At 49.9% G+C, this 27,933-nt stretch overlaps 1 long non-coding RNA gene across 1 annotated transcript in view; it reads left to right on the plus strand.

Annotated features, from left to right (window-relative positions):
• The first annotated feature begins 12,102 nt into the window (after positions 1-12,102).
• The window catches only part of LOC131820485 (uncharacterized), a 114,425-nt gene continuing 98,594 nt past the window's right edge, over positions 12,103-27,933 (plus strand). The window contains exon 1 of the long non-coding RNA XR_009349660.1: positions 12,103-12,270. This is a non-coding gene — a long non-coding RNA (uncharacterized LOC131820485). The remainder of the gene's footprint in view (positions 12,271-27,933) is intronic.

The following is a 27,933-nucleotide window of genomic DNA, read 5'->3' on the forward strand; positions in this document are numbered from 1 at the left end:
GTCACGACCCTGGTCCAGCCCCAGAGGTGCCACAATGTGCCTCACATTGTGTGAGGTCACAATGTGACCTGTGTGCACGAACATGCTGGCGCGGAAGGGTTTGCAGAGGTCTGGTGAGCAAGGTGGATTTCCGGCGAAGTATCTATATCTTGGCGAGGCTCTGCTGCCCTCTGTGACCCACATTTTATGGGGAAGAGATCATTCTAGAGCTCCTCTGATGGTCGTTAAACATCCTGGAACTGAACGCTTCCATGGGGCAGAGCTGTCTGCCTTTGAATCAGCCCGGTAGACCCCTCCGGCTGTTCCATAGATTTTGCCTCAGTTAAAGATGGATTTAGCTTCCTTAGAACCTTTATCGATTGCCTTCTGAGATGCTTCTCTGGAGGAGAATTCAGTGGACGTTTATTGAACACTGGTGCGCCGTGCCAGGGAGGGACCCAGGTGCCGCCTGTGGAGGGCTGCGTCCGACAGGTGGGAAGTTAAGCTGGAGCAGCACTGGGGTCCGCCATGTGCTGCCACATCATTATCTTAGTTGGTCACAACAGTCCTGTGAGGTGCATACTGAAGAAATGGAGGCTTTGAGCACGACTTGCCTGAAAACCCAACAGTCTGCGCAGGAGGGAGCCACAGCTCCAGCTTGTCCTTTGACTCCAGCCCCACAGTCCCTTTTACTACCCTAGGTTGGAAATATGAGTGCACTTTTGCTTCGTGCTGCCCCTCAGACATTTGAGGGTAGCTAATATACTCCCTGAATTTTCTCTTTCCCTGGATCAGCTTGATCCCCCCCACCCCCAAACTGGCCTTCCTTGGCCTTAATCACATGGCGATGCCCTTGCAAATTTGCAAGTCATGGCTACTACTGTACAGCACTCTTCCATCTGTAAATAAGAGGGTCTCAACCTTGAAAGCTAGATTCTGAAGGGGAACTCCGGGTGGTGATCCCCTGCTCCCAGGCAACGAAGCCAGTTGTGAAGCCTAGGGCAACTCATAAGGTGCTTTGCCAGCAAGAATCGTGTAGTGAGAGATGGTGGATGTACAGATTTCCAGAGCAGTGTCTGACCCCTGGAACATCTTTTTCCTGACTTCCCTGCTAGGGTACGACTTAACCAGTCATGTTATGGGATCCTCATGACTAGCTGAGGAATGTCATTACACCCCCTACAGATCTATTCGATTTTTGGCTCAATATGTACGGCAAAAAAAACCAAAAAAAAAAAACTGGCTCTTTGTAGCTTCCAATGAAGTTCTTCTTGTGGGCTGGGAAGCAGAAGGGCAGTGCCTCTCCCGCGTGCCTCTCCCTCTCTTACACTCCGTACACGAAGTGTGCAGAGAGTCCCAGCTTGAGCCCATCCTGGTCAGGCACAGCTGAGCAGGCACTGGTGAACAGCTGGGGTGGGCCCCCCCCGCTCAAAGCCTATTTGCATGAGAGGCCATGCAGTCTTCTGGGACGGAGGTGGCCGGAAGAAGGAAATAGCACAAACAGCTGACCTGGGAACCGAGCTTTGATTGCAGCAGGGCGGGAATAAATCTGAGCCTGGTCTGTTGAATGGCTCACAACTGGGTTTGGCTCACAACTCAGCCCCTGCTGGGCTTCTTTACAAAACTCCTGAAGAGCAGAGTCTACACATACAAATGGGAAGCATGGTGTGCTAGTACCTGGGGAGCCAGCTTTGGGACTTGCTCTCAGAGTAAAACGGGGCAGGGATGGGGGAGGAGGGTGAAGGGGCTCTCTCCTTCATCACCTCGTGGAACCCAGCAGTACTTGGCCTCAGGGGTGCCTCACAGGGCCTCTGGTACTTCAGTGGTGTCAGTGACAACAGGGCCCAGTGAGCGGTGGTGGAACGTGGGGCCCTGGAACAAAGTGGTGTGTGGTCAGAAAACTGTGTGTGTCTTGCACATATATGAGGCAATTCCTAAGGACCTAGACATATGGGGGGGGGGTGGTAATTATGGAAGGGCTAACACCTAAGTGAGCCAGTATACGCGAAGCCATTGTAGCCAAGTAGGCCCAGGAGGCTGGGGCCGGGGACCAGCGTCTCATCCTGACTGAGCATCCCAATGTCCTCTGCCACTTTTCTGACCCATAGTTCTAAGGCCCCCACGGCTCTCGTTACACTTTTCTGGAACCACTTCAGGCTGTAAGAGCCAAAACTGTTTGCCATAAGAGTTTTCAGAAATCCTAGAATTAATATGGCCTAGGCTTTTTTTTTTTTTTTTTTGACTCAAATGAAAGCTCATGCAGACGTGGCATGACTAGCGAAACTCTGTGTTCCCAGCCTGTAAAAGAGAAATGATGGCCCTGAGTCACATAACTATACTTTCCTCTCTCTTTCAACAAGGACTTCCCCCACCGGTTTGGGGGTGGTCTGAGCTGGGGACTGAGAATGTGGGCACAAATGTACCTTCTCTTGCCGGGGAGTTGTCCTTCAGCTATGATCCACTTCTGGTCCTAACCATCTAGGAGGAAGGGAAACACGTACAGTTTTTCTCTGTGTAGACTGGGTTGACGGGGGCGACCTCAGCAAGCAGTCCCAGTACACTTCTCAAAGCCAGTGGTGAGGACTCCCTTGTGGAAAGAGTGTGGGCCACACTGTAAAGAGTAAGGGCCCTGTAGGCAGCTCCAGACAGATGTGGAAATTGGACCTGTGACCTTAAAACATGGGACAAATGGACAACCTAATAATAGTCCTCAGAAAACCCCCAAGAAAACCTGCCCTGGAAAATGTCCTGCCATCTGCTGAGGCCCCTGATGGTGGCCAGAGAGGAGCCCACGAAAGCGCGTGGACTTGCTGGGAGGTCAGAAGTAGCCTCTGCAAATGTCTGTCTTTGGTGGGGACTGCACCCAAGCCCCGAGATGGCCTGCAAATGTCAATACTTCATCTATCATCTTGCTCTTCCTCTAGAGTTTACATCTGTAGTCAGGGTTAGCAAGTGGATTTTGCTTCTAGGCCAAGTGCAGTTGATTCACAGAAGCATTGTTGAGAAGGATTTTGAGGCAGGTGTTGGGATTAGCTGGCCACCATGTCTTCTGTCACCCTGGTGGGGAGGAGGTTCCAGTGTTGTGGGAGGCAGAGTAACTGTCCCCTCGAGATTAGGTCCACGTGCTCACTCTGCCGCCTGCGGACAGGTTATGTTACATGGCTGAGAGGAGTGAAGGTTGCAGACAGGCTGACCCTGAGATATGAAGATTATCCTGATTGAGGGTCCAGGTGAGTCCAAAGTCATCCGAGGGTCCTTATAAGTGAAAGGAGGAGATGGGAAGTCAGAGTCAGTGATGTGATGTGAAAAAGGCAAGTGGATATCACTGGTTTTGAAGATGCAAGAGACCACAGGCCCACAGATGCAGGCAGCCTCTAGGAACTAGAAAAGGCATGGGAAAGGATTCTGTCCTGCAGGCTCCAGAAAGGAACAAAGTTCTGCTGACACCTTGACTGTGAGAACCATTTTGGACTTGTGGCCTCCAGAAACAATGGCATTTTGTTATAGCTACAAAAGGAAACCCATAAAATCTCCTCCTCCCCTTCCTCCTTCCCCTCACCCCTTCTGTCTCCCCTCCCTTCCCTTCCTTCCTTCTTTCCCTTCCTCCCTCCCCTTCCTCCTCCCTCCCTTCCTTCCTAGAAGGACTCTGACCCTGCATTATGTTGAGGATACTAGCCAGGTGGGCACAACAACAGGCTGAGTCCAGAAATGATGCTCTTGGGATAAAGCTCTTTGGTATAGTAGGAGCCCACTGGTGAAACAAGAATAATTCTTCTAGAACACAAATACCTGTGATTTTGTTTCTTTTCCTGGCTCTCCTGGGGAATAGTTGTGTGATTGTGGGTGAGTCTCTTTACTTCTCTCTTGGTCTGTGAAATGGGGAGGATGGACTAAAATCAGTGTTTTCTAACCATTTGTTTTTTTAATTCATGCCACCTCAGCTAGGGAGATTATGTTAAGCATTCCTTGTTGCCATTTATATGACGAAAGCAGTCTATTATCATGTTTTTAAATTTTGAGGTAAATCATAAATCACGTTTTTCAAATCACACATTCCTCTTTCCCTCTACCCTATTTCTGGGTTTCTGGGCAAAGCACTCCTCCCTCTGTCCTGCCTGTTGCACACAGTTGAGAATCCTCCGTTTGATGGTTTGTAATTTGTTCCAGATATAAGATCATTGGGGTCCAAGGGTATACGTATTCTGGAAGAGAGGAGACGAGGCAGCCTTTCTTGTTGTACATCTCTCTTCCTGGGGACCCTCTCCCCCCATTCCTCTCTGCCCGGACCAGTTCTCCTTCTGCGCCTCTCCCAGGCTCTGAAGTAGCAGGCAGGCAGGCCTTCTGAGCAAGCAGACCATCTCTCAGCAAGATTGCCAGCGTGGTTATCTTTTATTTCTGCCGTGTGCTATAGCACGAGAGTGATCTCAACTTCAGAGATTATCACCTCTCATCTTTTCTCCCTTCCTTTTTCTTCCTGCAAGATGATAAAATTACCAGACAAGCCCTCCCTTCCTCCTGGCCTAGTCAGACCTCAGAGATATTTACTTCTCAGGTAAACAGCTGTAATCGCCCTAACCAGACTTTATCACAGTTAAGCAAGTTAAATTCTCCTGGTTTAATCCCCCATGTGCTGTGGTTTTTTATTTTTTATTATTATTATTATTATTTTTTTGAGTATAAAGCTTTCGACATCTTTTGATATAATATGGCAACTCTGGGCCACTGGATTTGATTAGGCACCAGGCAAAGAGATTTCAATGTGACTGAACTGGAAAAGAAGGGACCCTCTACGAAACAGCTCTGGGCAGAAAAAAGTCTGTGGAAAAGCACATTTGCTGACAAGAGGCAAGAAGGGGGATATGCAGGTATTTTGGAGGGCTTGGGGACTCTCACTAGTCATGCCAGCCTTTGGTGGCCAGTCAGTAACATGAGGTCCAAACAGTCAACCCCCACGTTCATGTCTTTCAGCGTTGTCCCTTAACCACATGCTGGGCACAGTGACCGGAAGACGGGAGAAACGAATGGCACCGTGCCTTAACTTGGAGACGTGTCATTTCTCGTTGGAGAGATCTGATGTACTTGCAGTCTAGAAAGCATCACAAGGGCAGATTAAGGCCAAAGGCTACAATCAGACTTGGTTCCAGTGATCAAGAATTCCAGGGCGTGGGGAATGGTGAGAGGACAGGAGATCACTATTTGACCAAAAGGTGCCGAACTCACATGGAGACTGGAGTGAGCCTGGGAGGCTGGATGGGCCCTGCGTGGGCAGGTGGTGGCGGCAGGGGCAGGGGCAGGGGTGGGAGAGTAACATTCCAAGAATTGGCACCAGCTCAGCAGAACATGGGGCTCGGGAGTTGGGAGCTGCGTGTCATGTCCAGTGAGGAGACCGCAGGCTCGTTCTTTCTGCCCAGAGGCCACCGCGGCTGCCTCGAAAGTGCCAGAGCTGTGCTCAGAAGCGCTTCTCGCTTCTATGTATATATACTGCATGTTGGCTTTTCTTTCTTGTCGACCTTCCAGTCACTCCTAAATTCGGTTCCCGTTCGTTCTCTGCCTCTCCCTGCCTGCCAGTGCCACCCATGCTCTCAGCCAAGCGGTGACATTTTCCCCAAGCACAGCCTGTGCATGTTTAAAGCCTGAGATGAGTGTTGGGGTTTGACTCCTCCTGCCACCCTCCCTTTGAGTGTGTGCATGCGTGTGTGTATGTGAGAGTGTGTATTTTTGGCCTCAAATCCCCATTAAAGAGAAAAAGAGAGAAAACTGCCAGGGCTGAGGATCGAGAGGTAATTCGTGGAGCCTAAGAAACCACCCTCCTGTCCCCACTGCAGCCAACACTTTGTCGGAGGGAGACCCACCAGCAAGTTGGTCGTCCCTCTGAGAAGTTAGGGAGCTGTGGGGCTGGGGCAGGCTTCTCCCACCCATCCTTCCACTTAGGGAAAGACAGGGCACCCGGCCACCTCTCCCTGTCCTCTGGGTGGCATCTCCCCAGAGGGTCTTGGGAATTGTGTCCTAAATGCCATCCCATTAGCCCGTCTTCCTCTTCTTGTACCTTCCCCTCTCCCAGCATCCAGGTGCCCTTGGGTCTCTGGGGGGCCAGGACAGTGAACAGCTACTCAGTCCAGTCTGAGCATGGTATTTGCTCCCGAGGGTGAGAAGCATGGCACCAGCGGCAGGAATGTTCCAGACCCTCAGCATGTGTCCTGCATGTGTTCCTTGTTACTTCTCAGTGCCTGCCTGGGCTCTTCAGTTCTTAAATGTCCATCTCTGAGCAGGAGTCCCTTGTTACAATTTGTCAGTGTGTGTGTGTGTGTGTGTGTGTGTGTGTGTGTGAGAATAAAAAGCAAGGGTAGGCTGTTTCCTTTAGGTACCTACCACTGAAGTACCAGAGATCCCTCAAATTCATCTCTTCACCTCTTTTCACATTGGTCATTTTAGGGGGAATTAGGGCTGTACCCTCTTTTGCTCTGAGTGCTTATATGCTGTCAGGCATTAGCTCTCACTGTGGATTGTCATTCTCAGGGGCAGCTGGGGAAAGCACAGCTTGATGGGGCAGTTGTGGGAGGGGAGAGGAGAACCTAGGGAATCTTCCTGGAGAGGTTCTCTGAATGGCCGAAGGGGCAACACTGGCCTTCTAGGTGACAAGAAGGAAGGCAGAACACAGCAGGACTTAGGAGGAACAGACCCTCCTTTCATGCAGTGGCCTTGGGCAAGGGTGATGGGGGTCAGTGGGCGGTGTTTGGGACAGGGCCCCAATTCCATTGGGACTAGCTGAGCTGTCAGCAGGCAGAGTACCATATCCCCACATTGGGAGAAGAGGAGGCTTAGCAGGTTTTACTCTAGCCTGTGGCTGCCTGTCTTGCTTCTGGAATTCCTGACCCTGGTTTGGAGATGCTTCATCAGAAGCATGTCATGACAGGATCATTCATCCTGTGCATTTGTTCTAAATGTGGTGAGACACATGTAGTAATTTTAAGACCATAAGAGTGAATACTGACATGCTGTACATAGCTGTTGAAATGATGGAGGAATCCAGTGGAAGAATATCTGTAGAGCACCTATCACCTCCATAGCTTTGGACATCATGTTTCCCATCACAAGACTGTGCATGAAAACAACAGTCATCATATTGACATATATCATCCACTGAGTGCCAGGCATTCTGCCATATGATCCCGACAATAACCCTTTTACTAAGGAAATATATTTAAAGAGGTTGAGTAACTTGCTTATGGCTACATAACTAGTTAGGAAGCAAGGCTAGGATTCAGGCTCAGCTCCAGTGCCACACCCGCAAACCAGAACATAGGTGAACATACGAACAGACTAAATCAAAAGAAAAGGTGTGAGATTAGATGCTCAGGGCTGTGGTTCTGACCAATAAATCTTAGGGGAGGTGGTGAAGAGAGATGGTCTCTGGAAGCTCAGGTGGTGACAGAAGTTTCTGGAAGGATTTGAAGCTTGAGCGGGATTTAGGTAAGTAAAAAGGTGTACAGAAGGCATTTCAGAATGGATTTATGTACAAGAGTGAGCCTGAGGTGTGTGAGGGTCAGTGAGAAGGTAAGATAAGATGGAGGCTTGGTTTAGGGAAGAAGACAGCAGATTAGCATGGTTAAATGTTAGAATCCCCAGTCACTCTGTGTGAATTTGGGCAAACTAATAAACCCTCCCAAGGCCCAGCTCCTCATCAGTACAACATGGATAATGATAGTACCTGCCCTACCATTCTGTGGTGAGTACCGTGAGGTGGTTCATGGGAGGGGCTTTGCACGGTGTCTGGCACATGCCACATGCATGGCATCTGAGTGGAGATAGTTATCTTCTCACTTGATAAACTCCTGGGTCTTCGTGTTCTCTTAACTCTTCCCCCTTCTTCAGGGTCCTCCAGCCACTGAGTCATCAAGTCCAATTGATTTTGTCTTCGTATTCTTTGTTCTTTCTTGTCCTTGTTCATTGCCACCACACTGTTCTAGAGTCCTGTCATGACGTGCCCGAATTATTGCAACAGACTCCTACTATCTGCCGCCCACACTCTTTCTCCACATCATTCTACCTCGTACGTTAACACTGGATTATCCCCCCACCAAACACTGCTCTCTCCATCTTACTTCCTTGCTCAGAACCTTCCAGTGACTCACTCTTGCCTTTGAGATGAAAGCCAGGCTCTTTAGCTGAATCACCTACATCCTACTTTCTCATCTGCCTCTGTTTCTCAACATGGTTGCTCTTACTGCTCTACGAACATTACCAACATGCTATGTTCTTTGCCATCAATGAGCCTTCAGCTTGATTTCCTCCTCCAGGAACCCACTCTTCCTCTCCATCTGGCCAGACACTAATCTCCCAGGCTGGCTCATCCGAAACCCACCTCCTCTGTGCAGATGTTCTGACTGGTCCAGCTCATGAGAGCTTTCTCCTCAGTGGACAGCTGTTGCACTCTCCCTGAGCCATACTCATTTCTGGCCAAGTGTGGTCTTGCTAAGGATGTACTGTCAAGAACAACAAAAAAATCCCCCCGGGTGGGCTGCAAATTCTCCACAGAAGGCCACTTTACCCACCTCTGCTGTCCCCCGTGATTCCCAGCATAGACCAGGACTGAACATACAGAAGGCACTCAATGCATTTTTTTTTAAAAGATTTTATTTATTTATTTGACAGACAGAGATCACAAGTAGCAGAGAGGCAGGCAGAGAGAGAGGGGAAAGCAGACTCCCTACTGAGCAGAGAGCCTGATGCGGGGCTCGATCCCAGGACCCTGGGATCGTGACCTGAGCTGAGGGCAGAGGCTTTAACCCACTGAGCCACTCAGGAGCCCCACTCAATGCATTTTTTTAAAAAGATTAAGTTTGCTGAATAAAGGTGGCGAGTGAGAACCATGATAATGAAGAATGGAAGGTGGGAGAGAAGAGCCTTCTTCCCAGTACTGAGAGGGTGATTCGGGTCCTGCCGCAGAAGCTTGTGGCTCAGCTTGGCCAGTCATTCACGTTGCCGGAAACCAGCAGCCTCTCTCCCGTGCTTCCCTCTGGGCCATCCCTACCTTCTCCAGCCTTGCTTTCTGCCCTCAGAAGCCGTTCTTGGGCTTCCTGGTGGAGCTCGCAGCCCTCATAGAAGGTAGACTGAGCTGGGATTGGTGCTTAGGTGGATGTCTTGTTGCTGATACCCCAGCCTTGGCCCTGCTGGTAGTTCACCACTGGGTGGGAGGGTTTATTTAATGTCTCAACAGATGAGTCAAGAGTGTTTGAATGAAGAACAGCACACAGCAGAATACAATGCCAAGCCTTTAACAATAATATGTGGCCGTTTGTTGTATCCTTAATGACAATAACAGCAATCATGGTGATAATCTGATGGGGAGAACAGGGCAGAGTGAATGATGGTTGGGACAAAAGAGAACCTGATTCTCATCCTGGGGACTTGGGGTTTCAAGCCAGGCTTTCCATTCTTTTGGGGTTTGTGTTCCATGCCCTGTTGGCAGGATGCCTCCCTCTGATTCAAAGGGGAAGAAGAATCCCTCACCCGGGGATCTTGGGGACGTCAAACTGCTCCTTACGCAACAGCCTCCTAATGAGTTAAGTGTAAATGAATCAGAAGCAGATGGATTGGATTGTTCTGGAAATACACCCGAGGTTTGAAAATTAAGGGAAAAAGCATTTGGCAAAAGGCATTTTGGGGTTTGCCAAGACCCAGAACATTTGAAAAACAGTTCAGGATTTTTTTTCTTTTTCTTTTTCTTCTTTTCCTTTTCTCTTTGGTTGTAAAACCCTAAATGCTGCCTGGAGGCAGCAGAAGAGATGGGCCTTATTCTCCTGTCAAAGGGAAGTTCCTCCTGCCGTGTGGGTAATGGACCCCAGACAGGAGGCAATGGGCTATAGAACTGTTGTGTCCAGGCGCAGAACACTCTGCCTCCCTTTGCAGGGGTAGGCAGCCCCTGGGGCCCGCAGCTCCCAGACTGGGCCTCAGTCCCCTGGGCCTGCCTAGGGCTGCTACCTCTTCCTTGCGGTGAGCCTCTGGCCTTTCATAAGACTTGCCTCACCTCATCTAAACATGAGGAAGCTCATTATATAAGGGAAATGGTCTCCAATTTGCTAGGCGAGAAACTTTGGAGGTTAGCAAACACTAATCCAATAAAATAGAAAGTGAAGTGTTTATTCTAGAAAAAACCCTTTAGACATTTTTTTTTTTTTTTTATTAGTCACATTTGGCATCATCCAACCTTTCCCTGGAGAGATCATCTTGCTGAGGGAAAGGGAGAAAGCAAATGTTTCAGCAGAAAACTCAACCTAGCAGTTCCTAAATTTGCTGCTGACTGGCTGTGTGTGGTACACAAGAACCAGACCTCTCTGTGCTTTGGCTTCCTAATAACCACCTCTGAAGGTTTTCTCTTCTCAAAGGCAAATATATGAATCAAAGAAGTCAGACTCATTCTTGTTAGAAAATGAATTCTATGAATGAAAGAAGTCAGGCTTATTCGTGTTAGAAAATGAATTCTAAGGTATGGGATTCATAGGCTGTAGGCGCCACAGGCAGAGTGGGACAGAGCATGGCTGAAGCCCGTCCCTCCATGAGATCTAGCCTGTTTCTTCATGTGCTTGTTCCTTTACTCCTGCATGGGCTGTGTTCGTGCTGGATCCTAACCTGATCCTTTGGTTGCCCCGGCCCCGAACTGTTCACTGTTTATAAAGAGCTTTCACATATAGGATCCCGCAATACCTCTCCTCAAAAACCCATGGAGAACCAGGGCCATCATGTCATCCTGTCACCCTTATTTTAGAGAGAAGTTCTTACTACAGTCACACGGTCAGTGGGTGGCCGGCCTGGGTCCAGGGCCTTTGCTCACCACTGTGCTTCCTCTTTGTACCCCAAATCCCTTTGTTCCTGATCAGGATCTATTTTGTTCTGTCGCCTGTTACATCACCCCATATGGACAGCAAATGCCTTTGGGACAAGGATCATGTTTGCACTTCTCTGAAACTCCCGTGGTGCACAACAGAGTATCTTGGATGTGGAATCTGCTTAACCAGTATCTAATGGACAAGAAAAAAGATGGAATTGGGTAGAACTGGGGGCAACCCAACCCCAGTTCAGGGAAGACAGATGGGTATTGCTGCTCTGGGTCTTGGGGATCATCCCCAGTGGCCACCTGACACCCCCCCCCCCCCCCCCCGACCAGCCTGCAGTTTGGACTCGTCTCAGTTTGAGTTTCTCTGCAGGTGCCATTATCCTGTCACCATGGTCCCAAGCCGAGTTCCTAGCATGGGTCAAGAAATGTGAAAGAAGGTGTTTGCTTCTAGATTGTCCCAGCCAAATATATACCAAGCAGAACTTGGGTATTGGAGGGAGGAGGCAGCCTGAGTGGGAAGGAAGTGGAAGGACCACGTGGTCTGCCAGCTGGGGCCTGGCCCCGCCCAGAGTGCTGGGTTCCATCCTGCCTGGCTGGGTGACCTCTGAGCGCTGCCCCTGGCTGAACTGGAGAACAAAGATCCTCTCTGTCCCGCCTACTTGCTTCTTAACCATATGAGTGAGAGGGCAAATGAGATCCCATTTGGAACTCCCAGGAGAAAAGACAGCAGTAATAGTAACAATTATCTGGAGGTTACAGCTGCCGTCACACAGAAAACAGCTCACCCCTCAGGGCAACTGGAGGCCACTTCTAGGAGCCAGAGAAGTCTCCTCCCAGGCTCCCGGCTCCAGGCTCCAGGCTCCCCGGGTGCGGGAGGGCGAGGGAAGGACAGAGACCACCAGCCGTACTGCTTCAGAGGCATTCATGTTCTTGGCTTCTCTAGGTGCATGGGAATCCTGAGAAGGCCTCCCCACGCCCCCTGGGTTTCTTCCTCTGATGTGTGAATCCTGGCTTCTCCATTTGTGACGTGATGATTCAGGGCAAAAGTGGACTTGTCAGAAACAGGAAGGGAAGATCAGATAAAAATAAAATAAAATAAAAAGTTAGCTAGACATAACTTCTCCCCCACCGCTCCTCTCCCACCCCAAACATTCACATCCTTAAAACAAAAGTCCAACAGCAAAGCCCAGAATGGTGGGTCAGACTTCAGGCTCCAGGTCAAGGCTGGAGAGCAGTGGGGGAAGTGAATCAGTGCCCTGTGCCCGCCCAGATGGAGGGTGCCAGGAGGCCTGGCCAGGACACAGGGCTGTGGGTGGCGGGGCCTGCCTCAGCCTCAGCCCTGCACACCGTGCTCAACCCTCATTCACCCCGAGAACCAGTGAGCTGGGGAGCTGCAGCATGATTGATGGGCCCCAGCTTGAATGGAAAGTCCAGATCCCAGGGAGACAGCTTAAGAGGTAGGAGGAGAGACACTTCTCACATCTGCAACAAAATTAAAAATTAAATAAATAAAATTTGTTAGTTTACAAATAGAACTGTTACTTGTTACTCATGGTATTAATCTCCTATTTCAATTAAAAAGATTTTTATTAAAAAAAAATTTTTTTTCGGTAACGCCCGTGAAAGACGTTTGTTTCATGCCAACATTTCTGCAGAACTAATGTGGGTGGATTGTGACAGATATAATTTCTCCATCCTACAGTTTCATCAACTTGAGTTCTGTTAAACTATACCCGCTGGGCTTAGCTCCTTTTAAAGTTTCCGCTTTGACAGGTAGATTTATTAGTCTTGAAATTTGTACAAATCAGATGTCACTCGTGGCAACTTGTCAAAATGTCAGTCTGGCAAGGCAGCATGAAAGGCTTTCTGGAGAGAGAGACAGACGTGAGGCAGGCTTTAAAGAACTCCAGCGCGAGCCGTAGGAAGGAATGGGAGGGCTTGCAGCCTCTTGATCCTGAGGGCTTTACTTTATTAAATATCTCAGGCTGTACGGGGGAAGGGCCCTCGGATCCCAGGTCTCCGAGACAGCCTGTCTGACAGCTCCCAAACGATGGCTCCTGCCCGTTACAGCGTCAAGTTTCTGGCTTGTTATGTGCACTTAGTGGGAGAAGGCATGGGACGCTTGCATGGGGGGCTGAGTGGGGGGAGAGCAAATCCAGGTCTTTTGGTTTCAAAACTCACTTGGGTGGAGCTGTGCAGTTGGATGGGCGTTCTAGGGTGGGCTCCCTTGGCCAGAAGTCTGGGGCGTCTTCTGGCTCCCCAATGCAAATTCTAGTTCCCCTGGGGAGAGAAGGAAGCCCAAGGGAGAGGGAAGCTCTCAGGTGCGGGGCCCTTGAAAACAGGTCTGGTCTATCCTGGCAGAGTAGAGTGGCAGGAGGCAGTGGTCCCACACAAGTTCCCAGGAGCCCAGGGCTCACTTTTCCAGTCTGCTGGGTTCCCAACCTTTCCAGTCTTCTCTGTCCAGGGTCAGTTAATCAGGGATCCTGCGATTTGGTAAGCTCCATTATTATCTTAGTTTGACATAGCGGGAAGTGTTATTCATAGTCCAAAAATTATCTGAAAATTTTTTTCCCCTGGGGAAAAGGGGGGCAGTGCTATAGAAAGAGCCCTGGTTGGAGCTTTCTCCAAAGGCCTACTGGGGGGTGGGGTGGGGTGGGGGTTGGTGGGTGGGAGTGTCCTGGTGGGGGTTGTGGTGGGTGGGACATTCAGGGCTCTATAAGGTGCCCTCTTGGGGACTGGTGGGGCTGGTGCTGCTGCACTGGTGTGTGTGTGTGTGTGTGTGTGTGTGTGCGCGAGCACACATGCTCTATGTCTCTCTCACTGGATTGTTGCTCATCTGTTTGTCTGTCTGTTCTGGGAAGTTGGAAGATACCAAACAAAGCTGTAGTTCTCTGTATTCCTGCCACTTTCCTCTCCCACTCCCCAAGGAGCTCCGGCAGGCTGAATGGCGGTGTCTCTGAGAGGAGGCAAGGGCTCTAGGAGGTGGGACCAGGCTTCGCTGGGTGAGTGCTAAGACTCACTGCCCTGTAACAGGGTCTTCCCTCCTGCTGCCTCAGGTCGGGGTTGGGAGGCTGGCCTCCTCAGTGTCGCCTTCCCAGCTACCCCCACCCACTCCCGTCCATCTGTCTGCCTGTGAGATGTCTCCTGGGCATCAGCCGCAGGCACGATTTGCTTTGGGAGGTGTGAAGCATGCTCTCTCTGCCCCATCCGTTCCTTCCCCTCCTTTCCAGGGCTTTCTGTGTGGAATAGTTGAAGGCCTTTTCCTTCATAAGTTTCCAGAAACTCCTGCTAAGATGCAAACCCCTCCTTGAGGGGCGACACTCTCCCCTCACTGGAGATTAGGTGGCACTGCTGAAAGGAAGGAAGGGGCCAGGGTCAGGGGAGGAGAAGCACGGGGATCTGAAAGGACCTGCCTTATTACCTTGTTACATTTTTGAGAGTCCAACCTGCTTGATGCATTTTGCTCTCAGCCCCAGAGTGGGGAGCAAGGCCTTTTAGAGAGATCCAGGAGGGCTGGTAGAGGGAGGGGCAGCAGGCACTGTCCCCAGTCCTCTCATTTGCCTTACTCTCTGAGGAAGGGAAGGGACTGCCACTTGGCCCCTGTGTCCCCTTGCAGCACAAGTGCTGGTGTTTGTTCATGGCTGATTCCTCTTCTGCTGGCAGCAGGGAGTCTGAGGGGGAGGCGGGGCATCTTCCTTTCCCAGAACACCTGGGAAGGCGCTCTGTCGGCACTCTTCCTGAGAAGGAAGAGAACCAAGTCCGTTGTTTGGAGCCTTTCTGTTTAGAGCCTGACACCATGAGGAACTCTACTGACCTTTTGAGTAAGTGAGATTATCCCAGGTGAAAAATCTCAGACATTAAGAGGCATGTTAATGATACTGGTCATGATGATGTAATAATAGCGGTAATTATCCTAATAATCCCTTAGGACGTGTGCATGTCTTTCCAAGTACTCAGAGCACTCTCCCATTTGTGATCTCCTATAACCTTAACCTACTTCTGGTAGAGAGACTAGGAGGAGCAGGCCATCATAGGTGCATGGGGAAACTGAGGCACCCAGCCCATGCCTTCCGGTTTGGTCTCTTACTCAGCTGCACAGATCCTGCAAAAAGGAATTTTCATTTTTGCTGTCACCCATCCTGTCCCTGAGAGCGGAACACACAGACGCAGACCTGTGTGCGCACGTGCATGCGTGCGGCATGCGTGTGCGTGCACACACACACACACACACACACACGTAGACACACATCTGTGGCTTCCAGCCCCCAAATGGCCATTACTGAAAAGCACTGTGGCTTAGGGAGTTGAGAGACATAATCGCCAGCCTCCACCCCTGCTCATTCCTCCTGTGCTATGCAGGGGGTTGCTCATCAAAAGGAAGCAGGGAGGAGGCAGATCTGAGGAGCACTTCACAGGGGAAGACTCTTTAGAAGAAATCACTCTGTGTCATAGTGCAGGGTGACTTACTTTCATGTGGCAAATGCATTCTGGCAGCTCCCTGCTCCGCACGCCATAGATCATTAAAGAAGGGGTGGGCCCGGGGAATTTTCCCAGCCCCTCCTCAGAGGACAGCTCTGCCAGTCACTGGGAGGCGTCCTGGGGTCATTTTCAAAGGGAGAGCATGGGGTCCTGAGAGGCTAAGCAGTAGAAAGCAGAGAACAAGCCGTGGGTGCTCACTGCTAGCTGGAGTCCCGTGATTCCATTTACTCCGTGTGTCTCTGCTTAGTAATTTCAGGGCAGCCAGCAGGGAGAGAGAGAGAGAGAGAGAGAGAGAGAGAGAGAGAGAGTGCGGGGTTGTGGGGAGGGGGTAGGCGAGAGGAGGAAAGCAAGGAAGAAGAAGGAGAAGAAGAAAAAAAACCCCACCAGCCCGTCTGGCATCAGTTCAGAAAGCTCTCCAACTCACACATCTGGTTCTTATATTTCAAAGTTAATTAGTCATATTGAGGCTGTCTGAAGATAAATTTATCATCCAGAAAAAACACAAACAGTTTGAAAAATGAAAGGAAGTGAGGTGACATGGCTTGACGTTTAAATAAATCATTTTAACATGATTAAAAAACTTGTCCTGTCTGACACCTAGCACTTGGGTACTTTGTAAAGACTTTTTGACAAAGACAAGTCCCTGTTTGGTATACAAAAAACCCTTGCCATTAAATTACTCAGAATAATCTTCGGCCAATTACTTTTCCGAGTGACTACTGAGGAGGAAGGCCTGTAGCCGGGCCCTGCTCTCTGGAGCGGCAGCAGGGAGCTTGGTGTGGTCAGTGATTATCCCAGTGGAAACAACCACAACCACAACCACAACAACAACAACAAGAACTCAGACGCTAAGAGGTTTGGGTAACTGGAGGGTTTTTCTGAGAGAGGAGCACGCATAATGTGAGTTCATAATCTGGCTGTCTCTGGATGACTCCAGTTTGAGCAGGAAATCCTTCCCCAGCCTAAAGAGGAAAGAGCCTCTTCAGATGCCTGGGCATCATCCTTCCAAGAACCAGATGTGTCCTGTTCTTTGCACCTCCCAGGGCTTAGGTGACAGCTTGCACCCTGTGACAAATGGAATTAAGGAGTGGGGCTCTCTCTGGCATAGCTAGAGTGGCCAGTGGCCAGACGGGGGTGGTAGAAATGTAAAGAATCGTGAGCGCGGGTGTGTTGGTTTGTTCTTAGAGCAGATGGAGAGAGCGGGAATCCAGCACTGTAAGAACGCAGACTTGCCACCTCCACTTGTCCACCCCCCCCCCAGCCCCCCCCGGCCCCACCAGTGTACCCTGTGTACTTTGTAAAGGTCACTGGTTCTCGTTCTTTATCGTGACAGATAACCCTTCCCAGCCCGGCTCGGCAATGGGAACAGACACCAGAGTGACGGTGGGACAGAGAGGTGCTGGTGGCGTCTGGGAGTGTTTCTAGATGTAATGGAAGAAGGCGGCAGGGGCGGGGGGTGTGTTCCAGGGCTTCCTCTACCCCTGTCCAAGGTAAAATGGGCCTTGGGAAATATCAGCATGCCTTCTGGTTTGCCCTTTGGTTGCATTCCCCAGGCAGGACAGGAGCGACATAATCCAACATGAACGTTTTCTCCAATTAGCAATTTGGTCTCATCAGTTTTGTTAATGGGATAACAAGAGGTGCTGGTTATGGTGCAAAAGTCTCATCATGTTGGTAATTTTCACTGTAACATGTTAGCAATCTGTCACTGTTTGTTTCCAGCAATACTGGCAAGAGTCTGCTTACATGAGGGGCTCTAATTCTCTCTCCACACCGCCAGACTGTGCCTCCTTTCTCTGGCTGGGAAGCTTCCCCAGCTGCGGTCTGTCTTTGCCCATCTTGCTGGGCCTTTGTTTGTCCTGTCCTATCTTTCCATCTCTGCCACCTACCCTGCTCTGGTAACTTGGGACAGTGTTGGTGTGGGAGGGAAACCCTGCCCTGCGCCACCCACCATGAGAGAGTTCCAGAGCCGGAAGCCCCACACCGCCATTGCTCCCACCCTCTCACGGGTCATGGAGAACTGAGGCATGGACTGCAGCAAGGCCTTGCCCAAGGTTGCAGCCCGTTTATTAGTGTCCTCGCAAGGTTAGGCCTCGGGCTCTGATCGCGTGATTTCAAATCCACGGAACCTTTTACTACAGGATGAATGGTGTCATGTGAAGAAATCAGTCAGTCCCAGAAACCAGCTTTCCTGCATGTGGGAAAAGTCATCCCAGGGAAGTTAATAAGGTCACAGGGAGGAGAGAGTCGCCTTTACCAGCTTCATGGGGCCTATCCCAGCATCATGAGGCTGAGGCCCCAAACCAGGCGGTTGGCCGAGGTGAGTCATCCTGCCAGCTGTGATGTCTCAGGCTCGGGGTCCCTGCTCTGGAATTAGGAAAGGGGCTGCTTTCTTTGGTGAGTCCTGGACGCAGCTTCCAGCCCCAGGCTTGGTCACCAGCTGTCCAGGACAGAAGCTCTGGCCATAAATAGTCTTTCCTCCGCCAGGTGAGAGGCTCCTGTCCACCTCTGGGCCCTAGTCCTCGGCTGCAGCTCTGAGAGACCTTCACCTTGCCCTTGTGCCTTTGCTGGGGTGGCCAGAATTCACTCCTGCGGGAAGCCGTTCAGTTCCATACAGTTCCACACAGTTCCACAGCTGCTGCCTTGAAGGGTAGAGGCCAAGAAAAGCCAGAAGCACCACCCCGCTGTGCAGACATCAGATTTCCAGTCGGACAGACTGGAGTGGCCATCTTAGCTCTGCTACTTGGTGGCCTGGTGACCTTCCTAGACACAGCCACTGTCAGTCTCCGTTAGTTTCTCTACTTCTCAAACTTCTAACAGTTTGCTCATAGGTTTGTTGTGGGGAGTAGAGAAAATGTCCGCAAAGACCCAGAAGGCCCCAAGGCCCATGGAAAGTCTGCATCTTCCTCACAGTATGGTCCACATGGTGCCTTGACCATCTTTTGAATTCATTCCCAGCTGCTGTCAAGTTCACAGTTCAGGGCGAGGACCAAGCATGGAGTTCTGGACGTGTCCATGAAAGGGCACCAGCCCACTGGAGGAGGTGTTCCATTTCCAGGGTCGAGGAGAGGTTCCAAGGCAGAGGGATTTGGAGCCTGAGTAAAGCATCTGTGGGGTGCAGGAGGAGAATGGACTGACCCCTGAGTCACCAGGGGTGTTGATGTTTAGGGGAAAGAATGCATATTCAGGTTCCTGCCCTGGGGTGGGAGTGTGGAGCGAGGGATGAAGAAGTTTCAGCTCTGACTTGGGAGTTGGGGAAAGCCACCAGGCTTCTCCACATTCTGTCAAAACCTTCCTGGGAATTGTCCAAAGCTTCCTTGATGGCTTCTAATGGACCCCCCAGCTGACTTTGAAATCTCTGAACGGGCTCATCATGTCTGATGAATAATAAACACTGTTCCCAGGCCGTCCACTTGGCCATAGGAGTGGGGTTCGGCGCGCTCCTCGGAGAGGAGCCCACCAAAGAGCAGGGCCGGGGCTGGGATTGGCGGGCGCTCTGGCTGTGTGTTCTGACCGCCTTTCTGCCTGTCTGTCTGCTGCTTCCTCTGGAGGTAGCAGATTGTGTGGGTGTGTGTGTTATTTGTCCTTCCTGTGATTCAGTTTTCCTCTTGGGAAAGGGGAGGCGAGGGGATTCACAGCAGGAAGTCTGAAAAGAGGGGGGAGGTCTGGTGCAGGTCGGGCCTGGAGACCTGCCATCCCCTGGCTGTAGGAGACAGGGCCACTTTTTTAACCTCTGCGCGTCTTGATGTCTGTCTGTAGCTCTTTGCATGGCCAGCTTGTGCTCCTTCAGAGTGTTTGTGGGGAGGGTTTGCAGAGCGCAGGGTCTGACATACCTCTGTCCTTTACTCTGTCCTTCATTTTCTCTTAAAGCACAGATCAGGATGGTGCCTATCCTGTTATTCATGTCCTCTCTGGGGAGGGCATGTGAGAAGATGGCAGGGCCTCGGCCATCTTGTTCTTGTGCTAGAACACCACACTGTCAAGGCCACTGGTGCGCCTGCCTAATGACCGAATGAGGGACCTGCAAAGAGCAGCCATTAAGGACTTCCACGACCTGCCTCCTAGGGTTTTTGGAAGGGTCAAATGACAGTAGCTCTGAAAATAATTTGAAGAAACAAAGAGAAATATGCTAAGTGTAAGCTATTAACATTACTCTCCCAGGCAGTGGGGAGGCAGAGGACATTCTTTTGCCTGAATCTCTCAGTAGCCTTGAGGGGAGCCTGGCAGGAACCGGACATCTTCCATATGCCTTGCTCCCACCTTGACAGAGTTTCTTCAGGCAAGACCTCGGATCATAGAACAACTGGACTCAGATTTACTCCCACTCACTGCGGGCCTGTGGCTTTGCTGCTCTGGGTGCTAGGGGGCAGAGCTATGGGAGAATATCATTCGGCCTCTGCCTGCCGGAAACTCCCCATTGAGGGCCCAGAGCTGCCTTGTAAACCAGTAAATTTCTGTACTTCCACGGGCAAGTTTAGATACTCATGGTGCTGGAAGGAGCGATGAGCCCTTAGGAGATGGGGATGACAGCAGAGCCACTTGGAGGGTGAGGTCCCATTTTCTAGGAACTTCCACTCCGGTGGAGAAGTGCCTTCTGTGGCTAGGTTTTTCATGCTTGCTTGAGCACGCACTGCCTCTCCCCTCCCCCTGACATCTCAGCCAGTCTTTCCCCATAACCCTCAACGTGAAGTGTTAATACCACAGACATACAGTGTGTCTGTTTATGTCCTGTGGCTCTTTGGAGGGCAAGAGACCCCTGCATGCTCCTAGATTCTGCCTTCCTGAGGAATCTTTGTTTGCCTCCTTGGGGTGCTATTACCCCTGTCTGTGAACCTGCCTCCTACTGGTCCTGATGGCTCCGTGTCCATCCCTTCTATTGACCGTCACCATGTAGGCTGCCCCAGGACAGGCACAGGCCAAAATTCAGTCTCAGGGGCTCTTCCAGGCACCTTGGTGGCTATCTCTAGGTTTTAAGGGTCCTCCTGGCTCCCTCCCATCCTTTCTTGCTAGGGAATTTTGGGAGATTTACTCACCTCCCCCCCCCCCCCCAGCCTGTCCGTCATATACAGTGGGGACTCCCCTCATCTCTTCCTTGGCTCTTGTTTCCATTTCTGCAGACACTTGCAGCCCGTGCTGCCCACGGGGGAGCTGGCCAGACCTGGACTGCCACACGAGGCCATGTGCTTCCTCCTTGTGGCTCTGGCCTCTCTCGATGGTCAGCCTCCTAAGGGCAGAGTAGCCTTGGCTGCTTCGTTTTTGTTCCTCCCTCTGCCCAAAGCAGTGTTCAGTAGACTCTTCTTGGTGGAGAGGCCTAATGGCTCCCTTCTTGGCAGGATTACAGAAGTGATTATAGGAATCGTTCTTAGAGATCTTCCTGCTGATGATGGGACTTAAGAAAATATTCATTGAGGGGCGCCTGGGTGGCTCAGTTGGTTAAGCGACGGTCTTCAGCTCAGGTCATGATCCTGGAGTCCTAGGATCAAGTCCCACATCAGGCTCCCAGCTCCATGGGGAGTCTGCTTCTCCCTCTGACCTTCTCCCCTCTCATGCTCTCTCTCTCTCTCTCAAAAAAAGAAAAAAGAAAAAAAAAGAAAAAAAAAGTAAATATTCATTGAATGAAGTGGCTTGGAGAGTGTTTGCACCATGTAGACAGTGGGATGTTCTCATGTCCTGGCCTCCTGGATGACTTGGAAAGCAGGTGACTTCCCAGGGCTTGATCCCCCAGTTTCTCAGGAGCTGAGCAAGACACCTGCCAGGGGTCACATCCTGCCACAAGGTGAGTTTACTCTGGGCAGGAGAGCTGTCACGTGGCTGTGGAACCAAGTAGGGTCACGATCTAGATTCTGTCCTGGGTGCTCTCAACCACGCTTCTTTTGGGACCCCCCCCTTTTTTTAGAGCAGTCTCTGGTTGAGTTGGATTCACAGGGACACTTAGGCGTTCTGCTTTGCGCATTACTGGAGAAATTATATCCCTGTCATATTTGAACACTCTGAAATAGGAAAGATTTACTTCATTGGGTGTTCCCCCCCACCTCCTCCTCAATGTTTGAAGCTAACAAAATGTTTTCAAGCAATTTCTTGCCACTAGATTTGGTGAAACTTACTTCAAGTGTCTTTCCAGAACCTTTCATAGAAAAGTAATTGTGTAATTAGCTATAAATTAGTAAAAATTATGCTAATTACTTCCAGGTGTGACATATTTTGCGCTTAAAAACAAGTAAGAGAAATAAAGGGGCTGTCACTGGGGCTCCCAAGTGAAGGTTGGCCCAGGCAGGCTTGACAGGCTGATGTGCGCATTTACCTAATATTACTTTTTTTAATTATGTAATTTCGGAATAAGTACAAACAGACCCGGGAACAAAAGTACAACAGACAAAACCCAGGGGTAGTTCTGTGTGTGTGTGTGTGTGTGTGTGTGTGTATGTGTGCACGTGTAATTAAAAGGAACCTAAGCAGGGGCTTTTCTAGTACTTTTAATTTTGCACTTGTATTGGGGGAATTGGAGGTGGTGGGACGGGGGATGTGGTATTGGGGAAGGTCTCTGGGTTTTATGGGGTCACCTTAAGCCAGGAGAAGGTCCAGTGGCTTTCTGGGAGGTTTGCCTTCTCTTCACACTCCCTTCATCCTTTCAGTTCTCAATACTAAAGTAACGTGGGCCATGGAGGCTGTCACGTGCTAACAGACTGTCTTCATTTGCATGCATCTTTATGTGGCCCAAGGTTTTATGGTACTGGTCTTTCTTGCATCTTTCTCCCCATAATCCTATGTAGGACAGGTATTGTGGCCTTCAGAGCGTACATGATGGTCGGAAGGACCACTTCTCCTGGGATGGGTAAAGGGAGAATGAAGGAGAAGGTAGAGTGCCCTTTTTGTTCCTTTCTCCTTTGCTTCTCAGTACTGCTCTGCCTCCACTGGCAATGGCGGTAAGGTAGAGAACCAACCCATGGATCCATCTGTCAGTCAAACACATGGGGCTTTATGGTAGGTGCCGGGCATCCTGAGCTCAATATCCCAGGAAAGCTCACTAGTGGAGAAGGTAGACATGGGGGAGTCATTCGATGGGATATGAGCAGTACTCTCACTACAGTGATGTTAGGTCTTGGGTTTTCAGGGATCACACCACTTTAAAACATTCTCTTTCCATAAAAACATCTGTGTGCATGGAACATTGTATTCCCAGCTTTGGTTTGGCGGACGTGATCCCCCGAGGGGTAATAGAAGAACATGACAAGTGCCCTAGCTGGAGGAGGGTCATACTCACAGACGACAGGCATGTCAGCCGCATATTTGAGGGCAGTGGAAATTTTTCTAGCAGAGGAGAATCTTTCCAGTCAGTAGAGGTGATGGCTGGGAAGGACTGAGGGATGACTGAGAGTCATGGAGAGGGAGTTGCGGGTAGGGGTGAAGCACAGGAGGATTCTACAGTGTGGTGTACTTGGGAAACTACCAATAGTTCAGCCTCACTAGAGCATTAGGAGAGGAGAGGAGTGGGGACAGGGAGTGAGTTCAAAGGAGAGCCTTGTGGGCTGCCCCAAGGAGGATGAATTTGAAATAAAGGGAAACCACTCTAAAATTTAGGTATTGTGTGTGTGTGTGTGTGTGTGTGTGTGTGTGTGTAGGAGGGATGGGTGGGGATCAGCAGATCCACGGTCTTTCTGATTACAATGCTTCTGTTTTTTTGAACTTCCCCACTGAGAGCTGTTCATAGTCTCAAGAAGAGAAGTGTTAGGTCTGATGGGCCAGCTTGGCTTGGAGACAGAACACCCACCACACCCCCTCACAGGGAACCCCACTGCTCTGGGGGAGACCTCCTTGGTGGGGTGTCTGACAGAGTAGCTCCCTGAGCTCTGATGGTCACCCTGCCCTCTCCCCTCACCGCCACAGGCAGTGGACCACATCTCGAGCCTTTGCTGCTATGGATTTAAGCCAATAGATTGTGAAGGAGCAGCTGATCCGGGAGCAGCCCCACCGAACAACGGCACCAGCTCTAAGAGGAAAGGAAATAAAAGGCACCTGTGCGTTCCTTGCTCCTCTTAACATTCTCTACAACCTTCTTCTAAGTTTGTCTTTCCAATCTCCAGATTAAAAAAGGAAATTCATTGGTGCACCTGGGTGGCTCAATGGGTTAAGCCTCTGCTTTCAGCGTGGGTCCTGGTCTCAGGGTCCTGGGATGGAGCCTTGCATCTGGCTCTCTGCTCAGCGTGGAGCCTGCTTCCCCCACTACCCACCCCCCCCACCTGCCTCTGTGCCTACTTGTGATCTATGTCTGTCAAATAAATAAATAAAATCTTAAAAAATTCATTGAAATATCTTCTTAAAATTGGAAAATAGAGAAATATTAGCTAAGCAGAAGAAGAACAAAAATAAAACAAACCCAATAACAACTACGAATCCAAACAAAAAGGTGTGGACCAGGAGTGGGGGGGCTGGGTCAGGCCCCAAGTGCTCCTCGTTGCTCCTCTTTCTTGACTCGAGTCACTTTCCTGTCCAGGCTTCAGAGTCTGCATTCTGAGAACATGAGCATCAAGCCAAGTGGTCTCAAAGTCCTTTCCAGCTCTGATCTGTAACATTTATGTTTTAATTTTTATTTTTGGTAGCAGCATGGGAAAACACCGTCATTCTTCCCTGGATTCTCAGCCCAGAGAAGAAGTAGGTAAGGGGACTGAGTATTACTTAAGCCGAAGAAGGGCCACGGGTGGATCCCCTTCTCACAGTTAAGCTCTGGGATATTTGGACATTTCCTACCATCAAAAATACTTTCTTTCCTGCATTTTCCATGCCCCAGGGCCAAGGTGCTTCCTTTACAAAGGACCCCGTGTTGTGGGATTGGAAGCCAAAGCTGGTTTGCTTCCTATAAAACACAGCTTGTTTGCTTCCATGGGTCCTCCCATAATGTAACCATAGTAACAACGCTAATACTGTTAGGATACTGATGAGGATGCTGAGGGTGAGCGGAGCTAGCATCTACTGAGTGTGTATCAGACATTACCCTAAAAGCTGTGTATTTGTTAACCTATTTAATCCTATGTGGTAGGTACCATCATCATGCCCATTTTACAGATGAGGACATAGGCGCACAGAGAGTTAAATGGCCAGGATCCTTTGTTTGGGGCTTGTGGAAGTGGTCAGCATTTGGAATCATTTGCTTGCAAGTTCAAGCCCTGGATCCCCCAGCCAGCCAGCCAAGGCTCTTGAGGATTAAATGAGACAATCTGTGACAAGTACTTTGCAAACTGTGATGTACCATACACGTTATGGTATGGAGTTGGGGCAGATGGGATTAATCTGGCCAGAGTTGGCTGAGCCGCCCACACAGGACAGCTGGAATCTCAGAGAGGGCAGAAGAGACCGAGACACAGGGAGGTGGTGGGGGAGAGAATTTCTTGAAGGCAGAGCTGGGGTGTCTCTGCCCCAAGGCTCCTTTCTCTTGTGGGATGTGCATATGTCTTGGCTTGGCTCCAGGCCGCAGGTGCAGACCAGGCACAGCACACACACTGGGGCAGGTGGCCTTGCACGTGGGAGCCCAGCCTTGCAGGTAGTGTCATCCTGCTTCTCTCCCCAGGTAGAACCAGGTGTGGGTTGATCTGCTGTTTTGTCATCTGTCAGACCAAGTCCAGCCACTGTTGCTGGCATGTAAGCCCTCCCCAGTAGGTCCCACACTATGGTTTAGTTATATTTCCTGCTCCCTCAACTGAGCACCTCTTTCTGCTTCAGTGGCCACTCTCCTTGGCTTTCCCTGCAGACAAGGTGCTGTGGTCACGTTGGAGAGCCTTTGCTGATGCTGTTCCCTTTCCTGAAATACTGGCTTATCCTCACTCCCCCATCCCTGTTCTTCCTTCTGTGAATTCTCAGGACCTTCATCTCCATGAAATAGTGTTGCTTGGCCATCTGCTTCTGGCTTTTCTGGAGGACAAGGGATGCACTAGGACTTAGGCCCCCCTCCTTTTTAATGCCCTCAAGTTTTGCACTTCAGACTTGGCTCATAGGAGTGCATAGGCCCTATTTGCAGGAGAGAGGAATGATTTAGATTCCCTTAGCCTTTCTTTCTAGATTCCTTTTGTGAGGAGTTTGGTTAGTGTTGATCGCCAAGATTGGCTTGACTCTGGGTCTAGGAAAGCACCATGAGTGAATAGAAGGGGTTCAGTGCTTACTGCCCACAAAGAACATTCGCTAGCACCCCAAAGCCTTGCAAACTCCCATTAGTGAGAAGCTCCCAGGTCGGGGAGGTGGGCCGCTTCACATGGGATCTTGCCCTTGACCAGATGAGATATCTTTATATACATGCTTTCCTGGCCTATATCATCTATGGTAACCCCTGGAAGAGGGAATTTTAAAAGTCAACACATTCTGAAAAGGCAAGTGTTAGTGGGTCTTTGGAGATGTGGTCACAGCCTGCTGTGTAATTTGACAGGACAAGTGCGTGTTGAACATGGGGACCCCTTGTTCGAAAATTATGAAGACCTTCAAGATAGTGACAAGCAGAGCATGAGTCCAAACCAAGGTTGTCGAGTGCGGGAGTGGGTTCAGGGGCAGAGGTTGGGGCTCTGCAGGGACTTCGTGCTTATGAAGCTGGCTCTGCTCTGCTGGGTGCGTCTTGGCTGTTGCTACTGTCATGTGGGCAAAGATCGTGATGGTGTCGCCGTGTTCTTTTCCCTGGGCACAGCTTTCAAGTTAGGTAATAATATTAAGTGTCTAGCCTGTGTCCAGCACTATTTAAAACACCCTGGGGGTGTGTGTGTGTGGATTTTTACAAAATCAGTAGGGGATAGGGTTCTCCCTGGAAAGATATTTACAAAATTATAAATGAGACAAAGAGATACATTCAGTGCCCATATATCACTGTCAGGTGAAGAAGTAGAGGCTCAGATGGTTTGCTCAAAGTCACACAGCTACTCCAGGACTTGGGTACTCTGTACATAGACTTGACCACAAAATGCTTAAAGAATGGTGTCCTTGTGTGGGGTGCTAGGAGCCACAGGAGATCAGAGAAGCAGGGGTCACAGGTCAGGGTCATGGACTGGTCCTTGCTGACATGGAGGAGGAAGGGCTTGGGGGCAGGGGTGGGAAGAGTGGGGAGGGAGCCTGGAAGGGGGCACTCTGCAGTCAGTGGGGTGGGTCTGGCTTGCTCAGGAGGGGGTGTGAGAAGTGGGGCTCTCTCCCAGATGATTTGTCCTCCTTAGTGTTTACCTTTGCTCACTCTTTTCCTCCTAAATAAGATACCTGTTCCCCATAGCCATCTCTTTCCTGATTCTAGTCCAGTTTGAAAGTGTTTTTCAAACTCTCTGGATCATAGTCTATAACAAAAAATGTATTTTCTGGAGTGGCCCAGTACACACACACACGTGTGTGTGTGTGCGCGTGCACGCGCATGCTTGTGTTTATGTGTTTACTTACCCATAAAGTTAAGTAAGCGGACATCTGATGCAGTCTGATGTTTTTTGTTATACTGTATTATATAATTAAAAAGTCAGATAGTGACACTCCAAATTGAGGCCTACCCTGAATGTAGAAAACTGCTGCAAGTCCTCTCTGCCATAGCCACCAGACCAGAAGAATTCTTGCACTCAGAGCCTCTGTGGAAGGAGGGTATGTCTTCAGCTCTGTGAGCCTAATGGAACCCTCTCATTCTTTGGATGCCTAAAGTTCATCCTGCTGGGACCTGCCCTGGGATCTCAACCCCTCCTAACAAGGGTTTAATGATATTTTTGGCATTTGCATCTTCTCTCCCTAATATAGCACATATTCCTTGCAGAGAAAACACATGCCTAGGGTACAAAATAACACATAAAAAAGGTAGTAGAGCTCACTGAGCCCATTTCTGAGCCACTCTGAGGCCCAGCCCTGTGTCTTTTCCAGAGAAGGCATTCAGTAAGAGTTTCTAAATTGAAGAATTGGTGGAGGATCTCAGAAGCACTTGGGAATTTTCTGGAAAGCTGAACATAAACTCAGCACTGCTGGTTTTAAAAGGCCTCTTGGTGGGGCTGGCATTTGATTGTTCCCCAAGCAAGCTCTTGGAACCCTCTTTCTTTCTTGGCTTTCCTTGTCTCGTCACATTTCTCTGCTGACAGCCTTGCTTTCCAGCCTCAGGTACTTCTGGGACTTATATCCTGTTGCTTTTTCCTGAGAGATGCTGACTGGGAGGGTGGAAGGTCTGACAAGACCCACAGACCTGGCCTTTCCTGTCCCCTGAGCCCAACACTGGAGAGCCCCAGAGTGTGGGGAGAACCCTGGGGTCACTGGCTGAAAACCTGGTTTCAGAAGTCCTCTTCCCCAGATGAGTGACTTTGGGGAATGGTTTAGCCTTGTAGAACTTCATTTCTCCTCATTTGACACCTCCTGGTGCTTATTGAGATGATCATGGTGACAAACACGTGGAAACTTTCACTATGTGGTGGTTTAGTAATAACTACATTGGTAACGTGCATTTACCCATCTTTTAACAACTGCATGAATGGTTTTATGACCAACTTCAATTTAGTGAGGAACTGAGGTTTGGTTGTCCCAGATTACTTAGCTAATAAGTGGTGGAATTAGGATCTAACTCGGTTTTCTTTTTCCAAAGTTTATATTACTGTTATTATCATCATTATTTAATGTAATTCTATCAGCCTATTAAGTTAATTATTATTTTCTCCAGCCCA

Source organism: Mustela lutreola, chromosome 18 (genome assembly GCF_030435805.1).
Source record: "Mustela lutreola isolate mMusLut2 chromosome 18, mMusLut2.pri, whole genome shotgun sequence".
Lineage (NCBI taxonomy): Eukaryota > Metazoa > Chordata > Mammalia > Carnivora > Mustelidae > Mustela > Mustela lutreola.